This window comes from Lactuca saligna, chromosome 2 (genome assembly GCF_052625555.1).
Source record: "Lactuca saligna cultivar CGN05327 chromosome 2, ASM5262555v1, whole genome shotgun sequence".
Classification (NCBI taxonomy): domain Eukaryota; kingdom Viridiplantae; phylum Streptophyta; class Magnoliopsida; order Asterales; family Asteraceae; genus Lactuca; species Lactuca saligna.
This window is the reverse complement of record NC_136418.1, coordinates 29,440,403-29,455,370: the sequence shown is the minus strand read 5'-3', so window position 1 is coordinate 29,455,370 and position 14,968 is coordinate 29,440,403.

The following is a 14,968-nucleotide window of genomic DNA, read 5'->3' as shown; positions in this document are numbered from 1 at the left end:
TACTGACTTGAAATGACGGGCTGTTACGTCATCCCCCCGTTAGAGGGAATTTCGTCCCGAAATTTTAATACAAAAGAAGAGTCTTAGGGGCTGAGGAAGTGGTGTGGATACTTCTGTTGCTTTTGATCTTCTCGTTCCCACGTGAACTCAAGTCCCCTCTTAGCATTCCATCGGACCTTTACTATTGGAATGCGACTCTGTTTGGTTCATTTAACTTCCCTATCCATGATCTCGACGGGTTCTTCCACAAAGTTAAGATTTTCATTTAGTTCGATCTCATCGAGTGGAATTACAAGTGTTTCGTCGGACAAACACTTCTTTAGGTTTGATACGTGGAATATTGGATGTACTTTGTTAAGCTCGATTGGAAGTCGGAGTTTGTAGGCCACTGGATCAACTCTTGAAATGATTTCGAAGGGTCCAATGTATTAGGATTTAGCTTCCCACGTTTTCCAAAGCGTATCCTGCCCTTCCAGGGTGAGACCTTCAGTAGTACACGATCGCCAATCTGAAATTCCAAGGGTTTTCGTCTTTTGTCGGCATAGCTCTTTTGCCTATCCCTCGAGGATTTCAGTCGTTCTCGTATTTGCATGATCTTTTCAGTAGTTTCCCTGATGACTTCTAGAATAAGTGTTTTAGCCTTGGAACACTTTAAACATGATTTTTGGGGGACTTATATGAGTTTACGGCCAAGGCTTGTGCTTGGGCCGTAAACTCCATGAAACATGGTGCAAATTCATTTCTAAGGTGTTAGAAAGCCATCCAACACCACCAAAAGCCTTGGAATAAATCATAGGACCAACCAAAAATAGTTTAAGGGCCTTAAACACATCAAAACCCTTCATTTTAAGAGTTTACGGCCATAGAAGGTCCCCCATGGCCGTAAACTCCTAAAAACATTTCATTTTATGCCTAAAAATTTATGTAAGGCCTTGAAACAATTTTTGCAATCACATGTGATTTGTTTGGAATCCAAAAACACAATTTTCATGGGTTTATAGGAGTTTACGACCATGAGACCATGCTAGGCCGTAAACTCCCTAAAATGTGTCATTTTGGTGTTTAAAATTTATTCCAAACCCTTAAACCAAACCTAGAAATTGTCCCCTAAGTGTTTGAAGTCCAAATTGTACCATAAACCACCCACCATGAGTTTACGGCCGTAAACTCATGGGGAATGGGTGTTTAGGCCGTAAACACCATTTAGAAGTTTACTCTTGGGGAGTAAACTCATTTCCTAAGTCCCTCGCATCATTACATGTCCTTAAACGCCACCCGGGTCCCTCCAAACACTTGTATCGGAGTGTTTTCGCGACTAGAAGTAATTGTCCCTAACAAATAATCAATCTAAGTCCTAATTAGATACAAATGTATCTTTACATTATAATTAGGAACCTCGTGCTTTTGCAACCCCCGGACCAACGTTTAGCGTCCGAAATCGCCACATTTCTCGTCCGCTGAGTTTATACCCCTACGCCCTTTTCCGTGTTTTTCAACGTTTTCAGGGGGGAATACAAGCAAACTATAACTGTTTTCAAATCATGACATTGATATGTTACAAATAATATCTGGAAAATTTACAAACACTTTTACTCCTTATGTATTATGCTTAGCATAAGGAATGGTTTATCAATTACAACTAAATGGATTTTAGTTAAGGAAATAACAAAACAAATCAAATTATTATGGGAATAATTTGGGGTTCTTTATTGTTCGTTTCATCATGTACTAATGTGTATAAAAAGTTATTAGTTAAACTATGTCTGATTCAGTTTATCTCCGTATCATTTGAATGTATTGTCAGATATTCTCACTGTATGTATCTATTTTCGCTGTATTACGTTTCATAATCTTCTGTATGTTGATATCGTATGAGATGTAACGCCCGTAGATCCGGGCTAGTCAATTTAGAGATAATAGGGGTCGAAAATGACTTTTTGACAAAATATTATTTAGAATAAATAATTTGAACCAAGTTGTAGTATATGTCACAAGATTTCCGTACATATAAAGAACGCCGAAATCCGAGTTATAACAAAGAAGTTATGACCCGTCGAAGTTTCGCGACGGAACCGGCACGGCACCGGGAAGCGTAAAAAGTGAATTTACAACAAAGCGATATTTAGCCTTAGTGATCTAAACGAAAGTCATAGAATATGTTAAACCGAGAAAATCCATAAAAAGAACGCCCAAATCTGACTTCGTATAAAGAAGTTATGATTTTTCTAAGATTCGGCTTAGCAGTGTACAGCCCGAAAATTGAATTTTAGTTCGAGCGGTTTTTGGCTTATGCGACCTAAATAAGAGTTGAAGATCTCATTAATAGGAACTCAACGGTAAAAAGACAGACAAAAACAGAGTCCGTATGAAGGAGTTACAGATTCTTCGCGGTCATTTAACAGTCTAAACGCCTCGTACTGTTAAATTTAAGATCGGTCAAGAATTAGCCGACGGAGTCAAAATGAAAGTTGTAGATATTATTTTTACCTACGCGTGGATATAAAGAACGTCAAAAACGGAGGTCGTATGTGAAAGTTACAAATTTTAGAAGTCGGAAGTGTGCTGTGCCAAAATGGTTGATGTGGCACAATCTTGGCCATTGCTTTCTCCCCAAGTCTTGCCACTAGATGGTGACATGTGGCACCAACTTCAGCCATTTTCACCCTATAAATACCACCTCTCCCCCCCTCATTTTCTTCACACCTTTCCCATTCTTTCTTCTCTTTACTCTCTCTCTAAAACCTCTCTCTAGCCCCGAAATCCCCCGAAAAGTCTAGGGAACCTCCCTAGCACGAGGCGGAAGCCCCGGAGTGCTCGACGGCTCCGAGAAGAAGAGATTTCCGGCTCGGAAACGCTGCTCCAAGCAAAGCCTGGTTTTCTATAAAACCCGCTGTAAGTGAGCTACGCCTACGCTATTTTTAATATAGTTTTTATTTAATTATATTAACGTTATTAAGAACATATAATAAATACTTGGGCTATTATTATGGGTTATATAATTTTTTTTAACGCTTATATAATAGTAATAATAGCTAGACTATTAATTAGTCTCGGCGAATAATAGACTAAAATCTATTGGTGATAATACTAGGTTTCGTCGAAGGAAATTATTTTAAAGTAAACGAAGCGCTGTCCGAGTACCGAGTCACCACCTTCTCAGGTGAGTGCATGGTCCCTTTCATCTTACACATAGATATGAAGTATTTATTATATAATTTACGTGTTGTGAGTGCATAGTCTCTTTCATCTTACACTTAGATATGAAGTATTTTAATATAAATTACTTGCTATGTGTACATATTGTCTGAATACTTGCTGTCTATGCTGAGTAAAAGATTTTTATACATGTTTTAAATGATTTAAACTGTATACGTATTTTATATCTACAAAACGTGTTGGGAAAAACATGGGTAGATGAAATAGTTGTTTTGTGATAACACGATGGGAGACATCAGTGTTGTCAGTGATCCAGTCATCTAGTGGAGTATAGATGACGACTATGGATGATACTAGACGGTCCAGTGGAACGATAGCAGTTTCGTAACATGTAGGTATTTTTGAACTAGGTGCTCATTAGGTATTTTTGAACTGAGTGTGTTCACTACGTATCTTTGAACTGAGTGTGTTCACTAGGTATTTTGAACTAAGTGTGTTCACTAGTTACTTTTTAACTAAGTGTTTACAAGATGTTTCGGACTACGTGTTCACCAGATATATTCTATAAGCCTTGGTAATGATGGACTTCGTGTCGATTCCTTAGGATGATCCTTAGGAATAAATAAACGAGGAATAGCGGGTTCTTAGGGTAGATCCTTCAGACTAAAGAAGATAATGGGGATGGGTAATTGGGTTGATTGTTTGATTGTTTAAACATAATAATTATATTATTGTGGGTTGAAAACCCTATGTACTCACTAGGTTTCCCAACCTGACCCACTCAGTTTATGTATATCACAGGTGATGAAATGAAGTGACATTACACTGAGAGATTTAAAGAGATGTAGATCACTAGTGTAAACAATTGTAAGTTCTGTTTATGCTTATGTATTAACGATGACATCCCAAACGTTTTAAGATGAATAAAAATACGTTTCTTCGAAAATGTTTTAATAACGTATTTATCGTGTTTTTTTCTGGGAACAAATTCCGCAACCTTTTTATAAAATGAAGTACTCTGATTTTCATAAAGCATAAACAAAATCGGTCTTTTCTGGCCGTGATTTTGGGGATGTCACAGTTGGTATCAGAGCATTAGTTTAAGCGAACTAGGAATATGGATTTATTTCTAGACTTAAACTTAGGATGCTAAGCGATGATTGTGAGGTGTGAGCACTTGCTTAATTTAGGAATGATGCCTAAATTACTTTTATGTGCTAAATGATTTGTTATGCTATAGTTTGATCGGATCTATGGTCTGTTGCCGACCGGATCTGGAAACCTTATGTGTTTAGGATTCTAAACGTACGAATACGATATTAGAACTAGCATATAAACGTTTCGGAGCGATAAGGATGATTTAAACGTCAATCCTATGTAAGGGTCTAGATTCACCTTATTCGGTGTATAGATCAAGATGGCAAGGACCCGTAGCGGAAACGTGAATGCAAATGAGAATAGGAACCAACCCCCAGTGGTTCAACAAATACCTGTTGTAGAAGAAGTTGCACCTGATCCAGTCACCATGGCTGGAGTTCAAGCCATGATTCGGGTTATGCTAGCTGAACAAAGGGAAGAAATGAGGCGGATGTTGAATAGGGACGAACCAACTATGCCCACTGAGCAACACGAGCTGATTCCCGAGCAATCGGAGGAAGGAAACTACAGCCGCCAAGTGAGTCAAGTGGGGACTCAAGGTGATCAAAGGGATGGCCCGGAGAGGAGAAACGACAAGGATGGGCGAATGTACAAAAATTTCTTAGGTGCGAAACCACCAAGTCTCTCAGGAAGCCCAAAGCCTGTTGAGATTATGGATTGGATCTCCGAGATGGAGATGGTGTTTGAGAGCTGTGACTGTAGCGAGAAACAGAAGACCATCTTCGCTGTAAGACAACTAAAAACTGGAGTTTTGAGCTGGTGGAAGCTATTGGCAGATACGATGCCACGAGGAGAAGCCTTAAGGATGTCATGGGAAGAGTTCTTGGAACAGTTGAAAATGCAGTACTGCTCAGAGATAGATCTGATAGACCTAAACAATGAGTTTCAGAACCTAAAGAAAGGGAAGATGAGTGTTGATGAGTATGCCACCGCATTCACCGAGAGGATGAAGCTATTCCCCTACTTGGTGCCTACTGAAATCTCCAAGATTGATAGGTTTGCTAACGGATTACCCACTGACTTTGGCCCAATGGTCAAAATGGCAACTACCTTGAAAACAGCTGTTAGGGCAGCTAAGAATGTAGAGGCCCAGATAAGGGAAAAGGGTCTAGAAAAAGATAAGGCAGGAGAGAAGCGGAAGTTTGAAGGATCTTCAAGGTCCAACCAGGAGAGAAAATTCTCGAAGCCTGGAGGAGGAGGTGAAGCAAGATGGTGTGATAAATGCAAGAAGAAACACTTTGGAAAATGCGGCGAAGAGGTGACATGTTTCAAGTGTGGAAAATCTGGGCATTACGCCAATGAGTGTACATCCAACAAGAGGTTGTGTTATGATTGTAAAGAAGGGGGGCATATTTCAAGGAATTGCCCAAAGAAAAATAAAGTAGCAAGACCAGAAACGCCACCGAGGCCAAGGGCATTCCACATGATCCTCGACGAAGCAGAAAACAATGCAAGGAACCAAGGATGAGGAATTCATACCCGAAGATCAAGCTATGAGGTAGCCAAAGAGATAGAACCATATGATGTAGCCTATTAGAGGCATAGTCTAGGGTGAACTTGAACACCTATGTAATAGTTTCAAGAAATAATAAAATCTTCGTTTTGTTACCTGGTGTGTTAAACTGTTATGTGATTTTCTTGAATGATGACTTGGAAAACTACGAGACAATACTTGGGACGAGTATGAGTACGTGTGAAAGGTAGTAGATGCATATACTACCGGAAGCACAGGACTCACGCTTGGATCAGGGAAAGTCACAAGGTTACCAAGAAGCTAGTAATTGATTTCGTTTTATTCAAGTATGCCATTACCATTGTTTCGGTAATAACTAAGAAAATTGTTGTTATCCCGACCCTAGTGGTCATATCACATTGAGTCCGACTACGATGAGTAGGTTACGTGGTTCAGAGAACCAAGTTTGATGTAGTGTCCGACTTAAACCAAACGATTGAAATCAAAGCGATCAATAGAAGTATCGCGCTCGTTGTTAAAAAAAGTTGGTAGCTAGAAATTCTACATGTTAAAATGTGATTATATCACATTAGACCATGAAGGAAGACATATTTCATTCCGGAATTTGACTCTAAGAGACCTGAGTCTACGCGTTGTTACGTACGATAATAGGTCATTAGAATATGACACCTCGATCAATTGTAGAAATCAAATTAACTTATCCTAAGAAGAAGAAGGTGTCTCTGATAAAGAATGAGCTTGTGACATGAAGTTCATGATTGAAAGTCTAACGAGCAGGTGCAAGACTAAGCACCACCTGCAATCAAGGAGTCCAAGAGTTAGATACCCGTTCGAAGCAACATAGAAGTTACAGTTCTTACCTAGGATGAAGAGATAATGTATGGAGTCATTACACTGCCCTGTTTCGTTGATGATTCCGGGACGTAATCATCCTAAGGGGGAGATAATTGTAACGCCCGTAGATCCGGGCTAGTCAATTTAGAGATAATAGGGGTCGAAAATGACTTTTTGACAAAATATTATTTAGAATAAATAATTTGAACCAAGTTGTAGTATATGTCACAAGATTTCCGTACATATAAAGAACGCCGAAATCCGAGTTATAACAAAGAAGTTATGACCCGTCGAAGTTTCGCGACGGAACCGGCACGGCACCGGGAAGCGTAAAAAGTGAATTTACAACAGAGCGATATTTAGCCTTAGTGATCTAAACGAAAGTCATAGAATATGTTAAACCGAGAAAATCCATAAAAAGAACGCCCAAATCTGACTTCGTATAAAGAAGTTATGATTTTTCTAAGATTCGGCTTAGCAGTGTACAGCCCGAAACTTGAATTTTAGTTCGAGCGGTTTTTGGCTTATGCGACCTAAATGAGAGTTGAAGATCTCATTAATAGGAAATCAACGGTAAAAAGACAGACAAAAACAGAGTCCGTATGAAGGAGTTACAGATTCTTCGCGGTCATTTAACAGTCTAAACGCCTCGTACTGTTAAATTTAAGATCGGTCAAGAATTAGCCGACGGAGTCAAAATGAAAGTTGTAGATATTATTTTTACCTACGCGTGGATATAAAGAACGTCAAAAACGGAGGTCGTATGTGAAAGTTACAAATTTTAGAAGTCGGAAGTGTGCTGTGCCAAAATGGTTGATGTGGCACAATCTTGGCCATTGCTTTCTCCCCAAGTCTTGCCACTAGATGGTGACATGTGGCACCAACTTCAGCCATTTTCACCCTATAAATACCACCTCTCCCCCCCTCATTTTCTTCACACCTTTCCCATTCTTTCTTCTCTTTACTCTCTCTCTAAAACCTCTCTCTAGCCCCGAAATCCCCCGAAAAGTCTAGGGAACCTCCCTAGCACGAGGCGGAAGCCCCGGAGTGCTCGACGGCTCCGAGAAGAAGATATTTCCGGCTCGGAAACGCTGCTCCAAGCAAAGCCTGGTTTTCTATAAAACCCGCTGTAAGTGAGCTACGCCTACGCTATTTTTAATATAGTTTTTATTTAATTATATTAACGTTATTAAGAACATATAATAAATACTTGGGCTATTATTATGGGTTATATAATTTTTTTTAACGCTTATATAATAGTAATAATAGCTAGACTATTAATTAGTCTCGGCGAATAATAGACTAAAATCTATTGGTGATAATACTAGGTTTCGTCGAAGGAAATTATTTTAAAGTAAACGAAGCGCTGTCCGAGTACCGAGTCACCACCTTCTCAGGTGAGTGCATGGTCCCTTTCATCTTACACATAGATATGAAGTATTTATTATATAATTTACGTGTTGTGAGTGCATAGTCTCTTTCATCTTACACTTAGATATGAAGTATTTTAATATAAATTACGTGCTATGTGTACATATTGTCTGAATACTTGCTGTCTATGCTGAGTAAAAGATTTTTATACATGTTTTAAACGATTTAAACTGTATACGTATTTTATATCTACAAAACTTGTTGGGAAAAACATGGGTAGATGAAATAGTTGTTTTGTGATAACACGATGGGAGACATCAGTGTTGTCAGTGATCCAGTCATCTAGTGGAGTATAGATGACGACTATGGACGATACTAGACGGTCCAGTGGAACGATAGCAGTTTCGTAACATGTAGGTATTTTTGAACTAGGTGCTCATTAGGTATTTTTGAACTGAGTGTGTTCACTACGTATCTTTGAACTGAGTGTGTTCACTAGGTATTTTGAACTAAGTGTGTTCACTAGTTACTTTTTAACTAAGTGTTTACAAGATGTTTCGGACTACGTGTTCACCAGATATATTCTATAAGCCTTGGTAATGATGGACTTCGTGTCGATTCCTTAGGATGATCCTTAGGAATAAATAAACGAGGAATAGCGGGTTCTTAGGGTAGATCCTTCAGACTAAAGAAGATAATGGGGATGGGTAATTGGGTTGATTGTTTGATTGTTTAAACATAATAATTATATTATTGTGGGTTGAAAACCCTATGTACTCACTAGGTTTCCCAACCTGACCCACTCAGTTTATGTATATCACAGGTGATGAAATGAAGTGACATTACACTGAGAGATTTAAAGAGATGTAGATCACTAGTGTAAACAATTGTAAGTTCTGTTTATGCTTATGTATTAACGATGACATCCCAAACGTTTTAAGATGAATAAAAATACGTTTCTTCGAAAATGTTTTAATAACGTATTTATCGTGTTTTTTTCTGGGAACAAATTCCGCAACCTTTTTATAAAATGAAGTACTCTGATTTTCATAAAGCATAAACAAAATCGGTCTTTTCTGGCCGTGATTTTGGGGATGTCACATGAGAACCCTGTGAATAGTTTAGTACTAGTTTGTGAGATAGTCACTACCCTTTATGGATGATCAGTAAATCCTCCCCGGAAGTGTAACCAGAGTCTCCTGGAGGGAGAGCGAAGAATTTTTGAATAGATCTATTCGGGACTGACAATCCCACACCTTAACTTCTAGCTACAGTTAGGCGGGCACGCCTGGGGTGATAAATTTATGGATATCATTCGACGTCTGACTAGCGTCAAGGAGGTCTCGTTGTCGTATTAGCATGGTTACCCGACTCACAACATGTATTAATATAAGTTTATACACAGCTTGGGTTTTAGAATCTATATCTCATTCGGGATACTGATCCCATGGTTTTATCAAACTATTTTGTATCTAGTCCGGGATAGTGATCCCATGGTTTTCAAATATACTTCTTAGTATATCAAACTATCTTGTAATTAGTTCGGGATGTTAGTCCCAAGTTTATCAAACTACTATCTATCTACAATTCGTGTATATTATGGTATTTCATATCTAATTTGGGATGTTTGCCCCATGATATTTAACTATATCTTATACGGGATAGTAATCCCATGGTTTTGAATCAATAACTATTTCGGGATAGTAATCCCATGGTTTACACTTATATCTTGTCCGGGATAGTGATCCCATGGTTTTCAATATATATTTATTTTGGGATAGTAATTCCATGGTTTACACTTATATCTTGTCTGGGATAGTGATCCCATGGTTTTCAATCTATATTTATTTCGGGATAGTAATCCCATGGTTTACACTTATATCTTGTCTGGGATAGTGATCCCATGGTTTTCAATCTATATTTATTTCGGGATAGTAATCCGATGGTTTACACTTATATCTTCTCCGGGATAGTGATCCCATGGTTTTCAATCTATATTTATTTCGGGATAGTAATCCCATGATTTCAATCTATATCAAGTACGGGATGATAATCCCATGGTCTAAATCTATATTTTGTCCGGGATAGTAATCCCATGCTTCCCAATCTATATTTTCATATATATCAAATTATCTTGTGTCTAGTCCGGGATGGTAGTCCCATGATCTTAAATCTGTATTTTCATATATGTCAAACTATCTTATATCTCTTTCGGGATAGTGATCCCAAGATTTTCAATATATAGTTTTGTGTATTAAACTATACTTTGTGATATACAACTGGTCTTACAATTAGGAAAATATGGGATTTTCCTGGGGTAAAATACAACACGTAATTGAATTGGTAACAAATGATAACTAAACTAACTTTACATAAGAAAATATGGGATTTTCTTGGATAACAAACCTTTTCGAAAAACTAAAGGAAACCAATACATTTTCATAAAACAAACCGCTTATGAACTCACCAGCTTTATGCTGATTTTCAAACCGCTTGTATTCTCAGGTCCATGTGAGACAGGTACCCGACGATATCTTTTGGTGAAGACGGAGTGCTCAGAAGACTCATCTCAACTTTTGTTAATATGATGCATATGTATATCTTGTATAACTTTACTTTTGAAACAAATGTAAAGTTTCATATATATGTAATGTAATGGTTGTTTACTGTGATTACTATGTACATTGGATTTGATACACATTGTGGAGTCCACCCCGTAAATGTTTCTGCCTTTGATTTTCGGGGTGTGACAGATTTATTAGGTCTTGTATTAATAGTAAGATATATTTGTGCACCAATAGCACTAAGATATAGTTCTTCAGGAACAAGAACATTTTCATGTTTTTTATGATGTTCAAGTTGGTCCTTTTGGCATCTAATTGCCTTACCACCTTCGGGTTACTCATGGATGTGAGTTATTCATCTAAAACCTTTTTAGCACCTTTTTGTAGATATTAATGTACAAAAACTTCATTTTTGTGTGCTTAATTTGAAGACTCAAATAGAATTTCGTCTTACCAAAATCATCCATTTCAAAATTTTCTTTCAAACAAGAAGTGACATTTTCCAATTCTCTAGGAGTTCTAATTATGTTAAATCATATACAATAACATCAATTATGATAAATTCTTATCTGTATCTTTTTATGAATACATATGGGCTTAATGGATCATTTTTATAACACTCTTTCAACAGAAATGTACTAAAATAATTGAAGCACATACGACCAAATTGTTTCAATCTATACAAAGATTTATTTAATTTTACCAAATATACTTCACGATAATTAGAAGTTTGTGCTTCTGACACCTTAAACCCTTCTGTGATTTTCATATAAATATCATTTTCAAGTGAACCGTATAAATAAGCGGTAAATACATCCATTAGACACATCTTCAGTTTTGCATATGTTGTTAAACTTATAAAATAACTGAATGTAATTGCATCAACTACCGGAGAATATGTTTCTTCATAATAAATACCCATTCGTGTCCCACTGTTCTTACTCTGTTTGGTGTACGGACTAGAGGTCCAAAAACTTTACGTTGAGTAATATAATTAAGCTCTTTATTTATTTCATCTTTCCATTTTGGCCAACAGTTTATATTCATACATTACTCAATAGATTTAGGTTCAAGATCCTCATTTTCATTATAATCGCGCGCGGAACATGATATGAAAAATTATCGTCGATATCTATCTTATTTCGGTTCCATCTTATTCTTGTTATGACATAATTTATTGAGATCTCATCATTTTCATTTTTTTCAGGTACCTTATTTTCTTTTGTTATATCATTAGGCTCTTCTAGAGCTTCATTAATCTTTTCAAGAGATTCTCTTTTCTCTTTTGGACCATCAATTGTATTTGCTTCATTTCATTTTCGAGGGTTTTTATCTTTCGAACCGGTTGATCTTTCACGCTTCAGGCGTGCCTAAGATTCATTTGCAGTTGTATTTTTTTTCCTTCTGGGATATCAATTTTAACTGGAGTAACTATAGCTGCTACATGAGACTTTGTTACTCACTTAGGGTCAGTAAATGCTTCTGGAAATTGATTTGCTACATTTTGTAAAGGAATTATCTTTTTATTTCAAGTTCACATTGACTTGAACAAGGACCTAAAACTGAAAGTGACAATTCCTTTCAAGAGATTTTATTTTCCAGCTTCTTTATTTCTCCCCCTGATGTTGGAAAATACGATTCATCAAAATAACAATCATCAAATATAGCTGTAAATAAATCTCAAATTGATGATTTTAAATACTTTACTATAGATGCAGATTCATATCCAACACATATTCTCATTCTTCTTGAGGACCCATTTTGGTGAAGTGAGGTGGAGAAATGGGTACGTAAATTATACATCCAAACATCCTTGGATGGTAAATAATTGGCTACTGACCGCAAACTAGTTGAATAGGGGAGAACTCATGATAACTAGTTGTCATTATGCATATAAGTGATGTTGCATGTAAAATTGCATGCCCCATGTCAACGTAGGAAGTTTAGAATGCGTTAGTGATGGTCTTGCAATAAATTAAAGGTGTTTGATTAACGACTCAGCTAAACCATTTTGTGTATGAACATATGCAACATGATGTTCAATAGTTGTCCTAATGAACATGGAATAATCATTAAAAGATTATGCTGTAAATTCTCCAACATTGTCAAGTCAAATTTTCATAGTTGGGTAATCGGGAAAATGTGCCCTTAGGCAAATTATTTATGCAAGTAATCTTGCAAAAACCTAATTATTACTAGACAAGAAGCACACATGTGACCATCTAGTTGATGCATCAGTTAAAACCATAAAATATGTAAATGGTCCACATGGTGTTGGATGAATTATTCCATATATATCCTCTTGAATTCTTTGTAAGAAACTAAGACTTTCATTCCCAACCTTGTTCAATGATGGACTGGAAATTAATTTTCCTTGAGAGCATGCAAAACAATTCATTATCTTGAAAAATCTTCTGGTTTTTCAAGGAATGACCACTCGAAGTTTCATTTATTCTACATACCATAATTGATCCAGGATGGTCTAACCGGTCATGCCAAACTATGACAGTAATATCATACCTTTTTTTATTTTCAATAGCATGCATCATTATATATAATTTCAATAGCATGAATCATTGTAATATTTGTATCTTACAATCCGGAGGACAATACAGGTAATTTTTCAATAAAACTTTTCTTATCCGATATCATTTTTGTGATGTTGAGATAATTTTTATTACCATCATTAGTTGTTTCAATATGATATCCGTTAGACCGAATATCCTTAAAACTTAATAAATTCCTTGATGATTTTAATGAAAATAATGCATCACCAATTGTAATTATTGTCACTTGTGGTAATACTATAATTGCTCTTCCGGAGCCTTCAATCTTGGTGATTTAGACGAAAATAATGCATCACTAATTTGTAATTAGTGTCCCTCATTGTAATATTATATTCGCTCTTCCGGAGCCTTCAATAATTTTGCATTACCTGTTATTATATTAATATTTTCTTCTCTAATTGATAAGTAAGCAAAATATTTTTCATTATAAAAAATGTTATGTGTTATTGCAGTGTCTGCAAGAAATATATCTTCATTATTTCTTTTGCGAATATCCATATTTCTTTTCAATAAATAAATAAAACAAAAGAAACATTCGACTTAGAGAAATAAAGTCATATTTTATTAATTTGGGAAGATTGTGACGACATCATTTCTCATGAAACAAATATGACATAAAAACATATTAAATGTCATGAAACAAAACTACATATTATTCTGATCAATCACCATCCATATCACCACTTGTCCCTTCTAAGTAGACAAGAAAATCGACAACATCCAAATGTGTCATTTCTGGTCGGTCTTAATGAATATCACTTTGAAAAAAAAAATTCAATATTTTTCTTTATATTTTAGAGAAGCTTGATAAAGATCAACAAAATGTTTTGGTAAGCGGCATGTACAAGACCAATGATCGGTCATTCCACATCAGTGACAAACATTTTCAACTTTCTTTTTTTTCCTTGACCACTTTTATCATTAGGATGTGGATTTTTGCTATTTTCCAACTTCTGGTGGTTACTTGTAATATTTTTATTTTTATAATAATTATGACAGCCTCCACGATCTCGGTTAGACCCATGACTATTATGATTATATGATGTTGCATTCACTTTAGGGAATGCATTAGAACCGGTCAGGATTAATTGGTGATTTTTCATTAATAACTCATTGTTTTGTTTAGACACAAGTAGACATGAGATGAATTCATATTTATTTTAAACCTTTCTCATGATATTGCTACTGCAGGAGCATGTTAGTACTATGGAAACTAGAGAAAGTTTTCTCTAACATTGTTTTCCATAATGAAAATAGAAATCAAAATAAAGACTTGTATGTTAAGGAATTGTTAGTTAAGAAATTCCATATAATAAGTTGTAAGCATTGTACATGTAAAATTATAAAAAATACATACCTGAAAATGACAAGAACAATAAGGAGTTAGAGCTCTATGGTAGAGTCGTGCTCATAACGTGTTATAAAATATGAACAAATAACAAGATACATTATAGATAAAGAAAGACATGAGAATAAAGAGAACTTGTATTCCAATATTTGTGATGAAATCATCAAACTTTACAATACATAATATTCACTATTTATACTAAACAAAGAAGGTGAAAGGTCATGTATGATATGAATCTACATTATAGTGGTGCATAACTACACTTATAAAACTCATAATAATGTTTGCTATAATGTTCACTAATTATGGAGAGTAACGGGGGAGATGGAGAATCCAATAGTCATTCACTAAATAATAATTCATAACAGTTTTTGAGGATTGTCACATGTTAATTATGCTTTGTATTTTTTTTTTTGTATTTTATTTATTTCAAAAAATATCCAAATGATTTTATATAATTAAAATAAATAAAAATACAAATTAAAAAGAGTAATAA